The 12,836-nt window shown below is 43.8% G+C and overlaps 1 pseudogene; it reads left to right on the top strand.

Annotated features, from left to right (window-relative positions):
- The first annotated feature begins 6,890 nt into the window (after nucleotides 1–6,890).
- LOC148849873 (protein HOTHEAD-like) lies at nucleotides 6,891–8,174 on the top strand (annotated as a pseudogene).
- The last annotated feature ends 4,662 nt before the right edge of the window (nucleotides 8,175–12,836 follow it).

Below are 12,836 nucleotides of genomic sequence, written 5' to 3'. Positions count from 1 at the left end.
AAAAAATAAAAAATAAAAAACAAAAAAACAAAAACAAAAACAAAAAATCACCTTACCCAACAGGAAAAATGTTTAAAATAGAAAACGTTGCTTTACTACTTAGAAATAAAAACAGTACCAAACAGATTACCATGCACCATGTATATTACATGAATGCAGACATTAGGAAGGCAAGTTGGATTGTCTAATACATATAAAGAATACATCAAATTCCTGCATTTTCAGGTATAGTGTATTGAATCCTCCAATGAGAATTGTCTGATCACCCCAACAAGATTATGAAAGATTGAGGATCATTCTGGACGATAATAGGTGATAGATGATAGAACCAAGTCCTTTGCAAAGCTCAGGTCTTCCAGAAAATCTAGTGGTGAATAGAGCTGTTCACGGACTGAGCCATTCAAATACTGGCTTACCATGAACAGGTCTAATTGTAAATTTGCATATCCCAAATGGTACCAAACCAGTAACCACCACTCCAGTGCCCCCTTGATTTGTGATTCTCAATATTTGTCAGTTATTAGGTCATACCTAATAAGCCTAGTCAATTCACGTATATGAAATATGGGTACTTGCGTGAATACGGTGGTTTGGTTTCGTTCATATATTTGCAAATTTGGTAGGTGGGGATCCAACCAATCCATACGGTGAAATTAATAAAATAATTAAAATTGATTGTTGAGAGAAAATTTAAACAAAAAATAAATAAAAGAAGGAAAAGTACGCATTGATTGAACTTCCTTGACTACAAATCCAACCCGTTTTTTTCCGTTTTTTGGTCGCTTTTTCCTCTCCTTTTCAATTCTGGATACCGGATAGTAAAAGGAGTAGGGATGTTATGCCAATAAAATACATACCAATCCCATGTATGAAATGTGCATCATATTCGTAATTTGTTACATATATTTTGTTGGCAGGTGATCCAGATTTAGAGTAAAGAGCCGGTTGATTAATCAGTTGATGATCAAGAATTTAGCTTGCGAAAGGAATTGGGATATGCTTCTCACACCACTGACCTAACAGCCACATCCTATCTTGTATTTGAAATATCTCCCATAAAGGAGATGTTCCCAATATGTGGCTGGTAGGCTGGTAGATAGCTGTGAGGTTGGTGTGAGGAGCAGATCCAACATCTTGCAAAGGAGGGAGGAACTAACACCCATGGAACTATCTAATGAATTGGGATTTGCTCCTTACTGAGTGCGTCTCACACTAACCTCACAGCCACATTCCACCCAACATCTCTTTATATAAATAATAAATATAAGTACGGGAGATATTCCTAATGTACAATCGGTAGACCTATTCATGGGCCGGGTGGTCTGATGGGCCGGCCCGGCCCAGCCCAGCCCGGCCTCTAGACGGGCTTGAACAGGTATATGGGTCCATGGGCTTAACCTTGGGCCAAAAAGCTTGGCCCGCAATAAATTCAAGCCAGGCTTGGGATTTGCCAAAATAGCCTGGCCCGACCCGACTTATAATTAAACCTAAAAACTCTAGTCAAATACCCCTCTTTTTTTCACCTCTTTCCCTTATTTTTTCAGCCGAACCCTTTTTCTCCACATCCTTTTTCCCTTCTTTATATTCTTTTTTTAATGTAAATAAATTTTGAATTTATATTCTTTTTTTAATATAAATAAATTCTAATTTATATTGATTATTGAATAGGGAAAAATTCTAATTTTTTTTATTAGGTTGGGCTTCGGGTTTTGAGCCCGGCTTCAGGATTTTTATCAAGACCGGACTCGGGCTCGGGCCTAACATATTTCTATTAATAAAGAGTAAAAACCTGGCCTGAACCCAACCCGACCCGGCCCATGAACAAGTCACATACTATTAGATCAATGTATAAGATGCGATTTGTGAGGAGCAGATTCGTACTCACTATCTAATAATAAATGTCACGTTCGAAGATGTAAGACATCCATATGACGTACGAAGATGTAAAGCTAAATCCATTATATGCTTGGCCTTTGTCTTGTTTTTAAGTAAAGATCCATGGACCGTTATCCTGGTTTTATTTGATTGCCACGTTCGCAAAGGAGACACATTGGCCCATTTTATATGACGCAGTATAGTAACAGCCAAAGAAAGGATTAGCTTAACTTAGGGAGCTGTTTCATAGGTTGTAGGACCGATCATTTTTCTCCACGACAATGATAAATATAATCGAGAGATTGGAGTAATTGTGGGTTATATGAGTTCAAATCAGCCCCTCATAAGATTGTCTTCTACAGCGTCTTAAAATATATTCTTATCGTGTATTGAGAATATCATCGGAGATGTTATTAATACATGGCGGAGGAGACCGAATCTACTCTTCACACATGGCGTCTCACATGCACATCCTATCATTTAGTAAGAACACTTCCCGTACTTATTAGTTATTATTCATGGGAGATGTTCTCAATGCATGGTGGATATGCCTGTGAGGTGCCCATTTGTGAGGAACAGATCCCGTCACATGAAGGGCATGTACTGTGGGACATTGTGGAGGGCAATCTTGAGGGGCTGATTGGATCTCGGGTTATATGTACTTCATGGAAAATTATTGATCTCACAACCAATAAAATAGCTATCAAGTTCAATTAATCCTTTGGATTATGTACACTACAGTCCAATGCAGAATTCTGAATTAAAACTCCCCATAGTCTACTAGTAGCCCCCCTACCCCCTATAAGCCACACCCTGTCCATGGATTTGGCATCAATCCACGGTCAGGATTCATCCCCCTGTACGATGGAGTTAAAAAATTCTGAGCTGGACTGAACTTATCAGTCATTCTCCCTAATCCTTTCTCATAGCAATTATCAATGTACACGTGTGTCTACACTTGTTTAAGCAAGATAGTCTTCTTTTGTTCATATATAAGCTAAAATACAAAAACTTTCTCTAAATTTTTTTGATAATCATAAAAACCTCCCCAACATTTTTACTTTAACAAAAGCCTACCCTATACTTTATAGAAAATATACAATTACCTTCCTTCCTAAACAAAAAAGCGGACCTAATGTATTTGTTTTTTTTAAATGCCTATTTTGCCCTTATATCTATTTATTTAAATGTAGATTTATTAAAATACTCCAAAACACTGTCCATTTTCTTAAGAACTAGGGTTACCAACCTTCTCATCCATTTGGGAAGGTCAATCCACGACACTTCACTCCCGGAGTAAGGTTGGCTGATGGGGGTCTCACCGCCAAACTGCAAGCTCTCAGTAGGATAGCTGCTAGCCAATCGGCCTCACGTCTGCCTTGCTTTGTCTCCACTCCAATGATTAAACAAAGTGAGAAGCAGGACTGTCGTCACTCGCAGGTCGCAATAGAAGAAAAGGACGGGAAAAGATTACTACAAGGAAGGCCATTGCCCATTGGAGTTAAACATATATTCCAATCTAATGGCGTGAGAGTCTTTGGTTCCTCCTCTTATGAAAAAGGAAGGCGGCTTCTAAAGGAGCCATGCTCAAACCTTCACGAAAAAGGAAAGCATGTGGCTCTCGCAATCTAATTGCTCAAACCTCTCACGAAAAAGTTCGGAGTCAAGAGAAAAACAGTAAAAAATTGAAACTATACCTACCTTAAAAACGTTTAAGCAAGTAAGGAACTGGGAGCAGGGCTGTCTCAAACCAAAAACGATGGAAAGAGAACTTTTAGAAACGTGCAGGAGGAATTCATCTTCCTAAAAAGCTCTTCATCTTCTTCAACATTGAAGGATATCCAACGACGAGTTTCTTGTGGAACCCAGGACCAGTGGAGTATATATGTGGAACCCAGGATTGGAGATCTCTTCTTCTCTTAACGCTTTTCCTTAGTCCTCATTTCGACGGATTAAACGGACCAATATAAGACATTGAATTGGACTAATCCAGACTTAAAAATGTCCAAAGTATTTATTGAATTGGATTAGAATTGGTCCATATGTAATAGATTTATATTGAATTGGATTGGCTTGAACCAATATCCAGTCCATTGATTGAAGACAAGAATACAGGCGTCAATTGACCATGTTTGGGATTGGACGGTCCAGACATTGAATTAGACAAATCCAAATTGGTTCAAAATATTCATGAGATTGGACTGGGCCTAGTCAAACTGTTATAGACTCATATTGTACCGGATATCTGGTCCATTGACAGTCATCTAAGCCTCGTAGCGACTATATAGATAAGCTACATGATCCTATTTCGCCATTCCATTCTATTGTAAAATCATGCCTGCCATTTGACGGTTACTCAGTCAGAATCTTATGATATTGGCATTGGGATGAAATCATGATTAGCCAATTTGGGAGAAAGTAGAAAACTTAAATGGAGTCAGATTTTACTCGGTATCGAGTATCGACTTTCCCTTGTATTCGATATGGAAAGGTTCAGCCCAGTGGGCTTTAAGGCCTGGCGTTCTTTGTGTTGGTCATGACACTATTTTGCCACGGCCCATAGAGATAGGCATAATTTAGGCCTGCATAAATTAGCGAATAGAGTTATAGAGTGAGTTACTTGAGGATAGCCGGCCCAACAAGTCTCGATGTCCGAAAACTAGTCCAACCCCTCCTAAATTCCAATACACTAAGGGCGTGTTTGTCAAAAATAATATGATTTTGGTGATGTGGCCAGTCAATGAATAATTGTTATATTTAAGCAATTTTTGTTATGAGTTTGGGATGTATTGTAATTGTTGTATAGGGATGGAATGGGATTCTGCATTGCAACCCTCGATAATAAGGCATCATTGAACAGTGAGTTTTATTTATTTATTTATTTATTTATTTATGCACTAATACTCCGTTTTCATCTACGGGTTTACATTATTACTAGACTCCATGAATTTGAGGGTCTCATTGCATATTTGCATGTAATGTTGAAGTAAAGGTGATTTTTTATTTTCCTTCTCTCCTCTTCGTCATCTTTATTTTGTCTACATATCATACAAACGTGATGCAGCACCTCTGTGAATTGCGACACAAAACAAAACCATGGTTGTTATAGAAATAGAAGCAGTCAATCAGAATCATTGATAATGGAACGACTTTCTTTCTTTCCCTTTCGAAAAAAAAAAAGAAAAAGTATATCGCACTCAGTTACACCTTATAGCTTTTCATACTTGCAAGGCCTACACTACAGTAGTTAGACATATAATGCAATTTACGTGCAGAGTCTTATGGGCTGACTGGTATTCTAGAAATTGCATAAACCGTGGGGTCGGGATCACCTGTCAACACCCTATCAACATCAACTTCTGACACCTCACATCTGATACATGATAGGTCCTATTTTTATGGTGGGAAAAGTTCTACACTTAAAAAGGCCCACATTTTATAAAATATACATAAATGAATAATTATATACATATATTTTTATTTATATATTTATAAATAATAATTTAGAGCTAGATTTTTTTTGGATGTGATTGAGATGCACAAATTCCATCTGACTTTTAATCAGATTGTAACTTCCCGTTTGAATTCATCTGCTGAGATAAATTATAAGATGTGCATCCGAGTCTGAAGTTGCAATGCCAACTCATCTTTAAAAGCAAATCATCACACGATGTTGGAAATTGGAGACGGTGTTCGCAAAGAGCTCCACTTTATGGAAATATCTAGAGGTGTAAATTTAGCTGTGCCAGTTGCAGTTTGGCATGATTCTGAGTCAGTCCAGCATGATGGATTGTAGGCCATGCTGGGCACAGTATAATCATATCGGCCATATTGGGTCTGGGGTTTCAGGTTCATGGGCCGGTGCATCTGAGATTTTATAAAATAAGATTTAAAGATTTTTTTTTTTTTTTGTCTATTTTTTAATTTATGTTAAAATTTTTATTATTTTTTCAAAAATTTTAAAAAACATGGGCTTGACCCAGTCCACAGTCCGGCTTGACCTAAGGCTCGGCCCATGGCATGGCACAGGCTTAGGCCATAGGCCGTGCTGGGCTGACCCCCCAAAATATCATAAAAGAGGAAAATAAGGCCCGGCTCAACTTGCATGGTGGCACAACACAATTTACACCTCTAAAAATATTTCAGTAATTTGTCAACTCTCTCGCGACGAGTAGAGAGCGTAGGAAAGTTGAACACATTCAATTCGTTCCTACTTATTACTGGAAGAGTAATAGGGAATACCGTCTTGAGAGTTTGTAATTCTTGCATGCACTTCACCATCCTGTAATTTTGATATTGCATTCCTTTTCTGGAACTCCATGGTTTATTGTTTCCCGACTCAAATCAGAAAAGTTTATATCCTTGACACTGATGTATGCGGGCTCTACACCTCACACCCGAAAAACTATGGCTATTGGAGGCCAACAGCCTATGCCGTTGAGAAGCTTTTTCCACATGACATGCTAGCCCTTCGGTAAAACAGTAATTGCATTCAATAAAACAGAAAGACAAAAAGGGGTCTGAATGGTTGATGTGTCGTAGGAAAAAAAAAAAAACTATTGAACAGCTCAGGCTATTGGCCACGACACCCAAAGTATTTTCCCTCACACCAGACCATTATGTGAACCAAGTGACAGATTGAGTGGTTGTGATATTTAAGCTCAGTTTGGAAGGAGTATAAATATAAATTTGTAGAATATAAAATTTTGTATTTTGTATTATTTTTTATGTATTTATATTGTATATATTTATATTTATACTCTTTTCAAACAGAATTTTATTGATTATACAGCCCACTAAATAATGATTGTGATATTAGCATTGGTATGGGAAAATATATATATATATATATATATATATATATATATATATATTAAAGGGCTGCACAAAAAACCCATCCCCCAACTCATAACCCCCGGAACCCAGGTGTTAGTGGGATTCCATCTTGAGTCTCCGCTACGACCAATAGGCGAACTTACCAACCAGCTGATTGGCACCTTGAGAATTACATTCTTATTAGATAGCTTGTGATGTCTCTGTCCATTTCCGCCTCAAAGATGGTAAGTTGACATTCAATAATCCCTGCTTCTTATGTAATGTGTAGTTCACTTCTGTAGAGCAACACGTCGGTGGTGGGTATGGCAAACTTAGAACGACCTATCGAGATTGGATTCAAATGAAATGCATATGCAGTTCAGATCTAGAAGACGGGCATCGACACACAGCTGCCGATTTGCTCAAATATGCCAACCCCAAGCAGCTTACTGTTAGGTTTTGTTTAGAATTAGAGGCAAGAACTCTCTCTCTCTCTCTGTTGATCAAAATCTACAACATTAACTTTAAAGTTAATGTTCAGAGATGCATTGAGAGTGAAGCACAGAACATACCTGAACATGGGCTCTAAGAATGAGATTATCCTCTAAGCCGGTGCCATAGGAGGCCCTCAACTGTTGATGTTGAGTGGGGTGGGACCGGCTGAGCACCAAGGAATGTCAGACAACCCCATAAATATGGCCTCTACATTCCTTCCCCATCTCTGTATAGAGATCTCCCTCGCTCAAGTGATCGGCATTACCCTACGGAAGCTATCAACCTGGCTGTTCTCCCTCGCTCGAGAATGTAGAGTTACGTTCAGAAGGTGGTTACATACTTACATGGTTGGAAAAGTAATATTGGGTCCGATCGCAACTGGTCATCTCGAGCTCCGAAATAGGAACCCAGATGATAACCCGTCAGTCACCTTCAACTACTTCAAGGAAGCTAGCTAGCAGAGGAGGACTCGCGAATAAGGTGCGTTGATGGAATGACAATCGTTAACAAAGTATTTGAATCCAAAGTATTCTCGAAATTCATGTACCCAGGCATCACTGTGGATCTAAGACCAACACCTCATCAACGTGACTGCAAGTTTACAGCTCAATTTGCGACCCAGACATGACAACGACTCCATATCGATGCAACAGTTTTGCAATGATACAGTGATGGCCCTTATGGCATTATCACGGTGGCCAGGTCGGTAAGGTGCTTGACCATGACTACAGAGTTCTTGGTGTTGATGCGTCGGCGCTTCGAGTCATCGACGGCTCCACCTTCAATTTCTCCTCAGGCCACTGTAATTATGATGCTGCCAAGGTATAATTATAATTAATTTTAAACACTACCACCACTATCATATATCATCACCATTAATGATTATCATGTTGGTAAGGGTAATTAACACATAACATATACTAATAATTGGGTATTAATGCAGGTACATGGGAGTCAAAATGCTGAGCGATAGAATGACAGGGGAGTGAGTGATATTAACTCGTTCAGTTAAAACTAACAAAGATGGGATGATTCTACTCCATCTCTTGCATGTTTTATCAAATATTCAAATGGTATCTTTCTAGCTAATTTATATAATATCACTTCAATCATAATCTATTCATCGCTAAAGCCTGGTTTGCTGTCCTTAGTAACACACTCTTCAGTTTCCGATAAACCTAGTACTCATTAAGTATGTTGGTGTAAAAGGTTTTTAATTTGTGACAATTTCTAATTTGTAACATTTTCAGACCCAGAACATAAAATTGTCGTTGGACTTATGTGTCTAAAGTCTAATTAAGCGTTTTATTTGGCTTTTTTTTTTATTATTATTATTATTGGAAAATCAACTTAATAACATGGGCTAGCAGACTCTAGAGGTATATAGAAATTTCTGGCCCAACCCACCTGAACCATCCACTTAGAGATCGATGGTATGGTTCAGAACAGGGAGAACCAGTCTCGACCAATTCTTAATGGGTTCCGTAAAATGGATCCAAAACTGAACCGATTATTAATTCGGGAACACGAGTAACAGCTTAAATTTTTGTGCTTGTCCACGCTACAAGTCCCATGGACTTTCCCGTAAGGTTGTGTATTAGATAATAAAATCCTATTTAATAACCTCACCTACCTAATGACTTAAACTTAAACTCCGTTGAATTTTTCTTTGAGATGGGTATGACTAATTACGCTTGATGGAGGACGATTTGGCCCGACCTCTCTATTACGTGATACGTGGCAGAAACAACAGCTCGGTAAAAGGGGCCAAGCCTAGGCGGGAACAAGGTGACACGAGCGGACAGAACTCCCTACCGAGGGCCCGAACTCACCCCTTGTAACAACTCGGGATACACTTCGCCGAACTGACTCTTGTAATAGCTCGGATACACTTCGCCGAACTGACCCCTTGTAACAGCTCAGGATACACTTCGCCGAACTAACTCTTGTAACAGCTCGGATACACATCGCCGAACTGACCCACCTTGTAACAACTCGGGATACACTTCGCCGAACTGACCCACCTTGTAACAGCTCGAATACACTTCACCGAACTGACCCACCCTGTAACAGCTCGGGATATACTTCGCCGAACTGACTCTTGTAACAGCTCGGATACACTTCGCCGAACTGACCTGCCCTATAGATACCTTCGAGCTCAAGGCCGCCTCGCTCAGCACTTCGCATCGCTTGGCACCAAAACCAAACAAGTCGTACCACGCCTGACACTAAGGAAGTTCGTGCCCAAGGGCGCTGCGCCTGACTGACTTGGGATCTGACGTTTGGTGGCAGCACCCTAAACGACCACCTGCCACCGCCACTGACACCGCCATCTCCAATTAGATGACGGTTAGTCAGTGACGGTTCTGTCTCAGCAGAAAGGACGACGGCCGAATTGACAAGCACAAGGGTAATCATACCTGAACTGACAAGGGCCCCGGGACGAGTGCACCAAGTGATTATAAGAGCCCCCTGCCCCCCGACAGCAGAGGTATGCAAACTTTGCACTATCTGGTATTACTTTGCTTTTGAAGGATTCTAACTTGAGCTTCGGAGCCTCTACACCGGGTTCCCCCCGGAGCTTCCCCATCTCCTCCGTTTCAGGTTCCCTGCTACCCCGTTCAGAAGCAAGGCAGCGGACATCTAAGACCGGCCGGATCGCGCTCCATCAATTGGCGCCGTCTGTGGGATAACGCTTCAAAAAGCCTCCCTCCAAACTTCGATAACCCCTTTTCTTCAAAAAACCCAACACTCATGGCCTCCTCCAGCAACACCGGACGTGGCACGGAGACAAACGCCACCGGGGAACAACTTCAAGTCCCCGTGGTGTGCGTTGGACAGTTCACTATCCCCCTTTCGGCGGATGGGATCCCCAGCTTGAACGCGCCACCAGCAGTGGCACCCGTAAACCCTCCTACCACAAGCATCCCCTTTCCTCTCCCCATTGAGACAACCTTCACTGAACCGACTGCCGTCCCCCTGGCAGCCAGCCAAAACCGGTTGGAGGACCTGATGCAGTGCATGCGGGCAATGCAAAGCCAAATGCAACAATTCCAGCAGCACCAGCTTCACCAGCACCAAGTACTGCACAACCTCTCACAGTATCACTATCAACAGTAGTTCCCCCAACTGCCACTGAACCAACCACTACTTCCGCCTCGCCACCCCGCTCCGAGGCCGGTCAAGGCCTCCCCGCAGGATGGACGCCCCCACCAGGCAAAGGCCTCCCGACCCCAGAACCACCCCAACAGCCAGGCCTCGTCCCCAGGCCGAAGAGAGAAAAATGTCATCCCCGTCTCGCAACCCGCGGGCAGGTCGGGAACCTCGCCCGCGAGGTCGGCACCCCGGCACTCCAAGCCCGAGCTCCCACTCACCGAAAACCGATTCAGCGCCCTGGCGGCAAACTACCGGCATTCCGGGCCCATCGAGCTCGGCAACACGGAGGCCAGCAGTGCCAGTACAAGGCCCGCTCAACGGCGAAGGCGCTGGCGAAGTCGCCGAACCGCTACCCATGCCTTGTCGGAGTTCAGAGGCAAAGACACGAGCTCGGACGAGGTAGGGGCTGCCCCGGTTCTCTCGGTTCCTTCCCCCCTCGCATCGGAACACCTGGCGGTCCCCTTACCTAGAGACTTCAAGCTCCCGCCCCTAGACAAATACGACAGTTCCTTCGACCCCAACGACCACGTTGACGCCTTTCAGTCCCAAATGCACCTCGCCAGGGCCAGCGAATCGTGCATGTGCGTGGCCTATACCACCACCCTCAGGGGGGTAGCCCGCACTTGGTACAGGAACCTGGCCCCCGGGTCGATAAAGTGCTGGGCCCAGTTCGTGCAAGTCTTCACCACACACTTCGTCACCAGCCAACGGTGCCCCAGAACAGAGGAAAGCATATTCGGAGTAGTCCAAAGAGAAGGAGAATCCATTCGGGGCTACATCAAGCGATTCAACGAAGCATGCTTGCAGATACCGCGGTTGGACCCCGCAGTGCAGCTCGCGGTGGCCAAAAGAGGGGTGACACACAAAGAATTCAAATGGCACATGGTGGCCAACCAGCCCGCAACCGTGGCCGAATTCCTCAAACTCGCGGATAATTTCATGAGGACAGAGGAAGAAATCAACCAACGAACCGAAGGCAGGAACGAGAAAAGAAAGAGAGAAGGCGAGCTCTCCAACCCGGTGAATAGAAAAAACCCGACCCGGGAGCCAAAGCCGAACCAGTCATTCTGGGCCCCCCTAGTAGTTCGGACGGACTACACGCCGTTAAACACGAGGCGGACGGAGATCTTAATGTCGATCAAAGATGCCCCGTACGTTAAGTGGCCACCTCGCCTAAAGGGAAATTCGAACGAGAGAAATAAGAATTTGTATTGTAGTTTCCATAGAGACCATGGTCATAGCACCGAACAGTGTAATAACCTCCGGGACGAGATAAAGGGGCTCATCCGTCGCGAATACTTGAGAAACTTTGTACAGCACAACAATAACAATAAGGCAGGTCGGCAAGCGGAGCACGAAAAGGATGCCCCCGAATCTAGCAACAAACCTTCCGAACCGTTGCAGAAGCAACCTCCGGAAGAGAGGCCAAGTCGGGGAACCATCCATGTAATAGTGGGAGGTTCGGTGGTGGCGAGGTGTACCTCGGCAGCAGCCCGGACTACAGTTCGTGAAGCGGCCCTCGAAGAACGGAACCCCCCAAAGAGACCAAAGACCGAAGAACCAATCTTCTTCACGGAGGACGACGCGCGAGGAGTCCACTACCCCCATGATGACGCGCTTGTCATTAAACTAAGGATCAACGACTTCGAGGTCAGGCGCGTACTCGTAGATTCGGGCAGCTCAGCGGACATCCTCTTCAAATCAGCATTTGACCAGCTGCAGTTACAGAGGAGTGAGCTGAAGCCCGCGAACAATCCTCTGGTGGGTTTCAGCGGAGAGGAGGTCAGGCCCCTCGGAAAAGTAATCGTCCCGGTGGAAGTCGGCACATGGCCTTGTGCAGTCAGACTCAACCATGATTTCCTGGTAGTCGCGACCCCCTCCCCATACAATGCCATAATAGGGCGGCCGATCACGCATGACCTACGGGCGGCGGTCTCCACCTACTATTTGGCCATGAAGTTCCCTACGGACTTTGGTGTAGGGTTAGCGCGGGGCAACCAGCTCGAGTTCCGCAACTGTTATGTTGCCGCCCTGAAGGGAAAAACCAAGGTGGCCGATGACCTCGAACTGGAGCGGCCTGCAGAGCAAGGTGAGGAACGAGCTTCGTCCACGGAGGAAACTGTCGCAATCCCGACTTCGGCTACGGACCCAACTCGCATACTAAGCATCGGAGCTTCCATCGAGGATCCCCTACAAACCGAACTGGTGAGTTTTTTACTTCAAAATTTAGATATTTTTGCCTGGTCCGCGACCGACATGCCCGGCATTAGCCCCGGACTGATAACTCACAAACTTAATACTGACCCTGTAGTCAGGCGAAGCGCGAACTGGGATGAGGAGCCCTGGATCCTTCACGTGGACGGTTCCTCGAACCGGCAAGGCAGCGGAGCTGGAATAGTCTTGTGCGGCCCGGGCGGCACAAAATTAGAATACGCACTACGCTTTGAGTTCGCGACATCCAACAACGAGGTAGAGTATGAAGCACTGATCGCCGG

Source organism: Nelumbo lutea, chromosome 5, assembly GCF_056320005.1.
Source record: "Nelumbo lutea isolate HS-2025 chromosome 5, American lotus-T2T, whole genome shotgun sequence".
Lineage (NCBI taxonomy): Eukaryota > Viridiplantae > Streptophyta > Magnoliopsida > Proteales > Nelumbonaceae > Nelumbo > Nelumbo lutea.
Note: the sequence above shows the minus strand (reverse complement) of the source record. Positions and strands in the feature narration are given on the sequence as shown.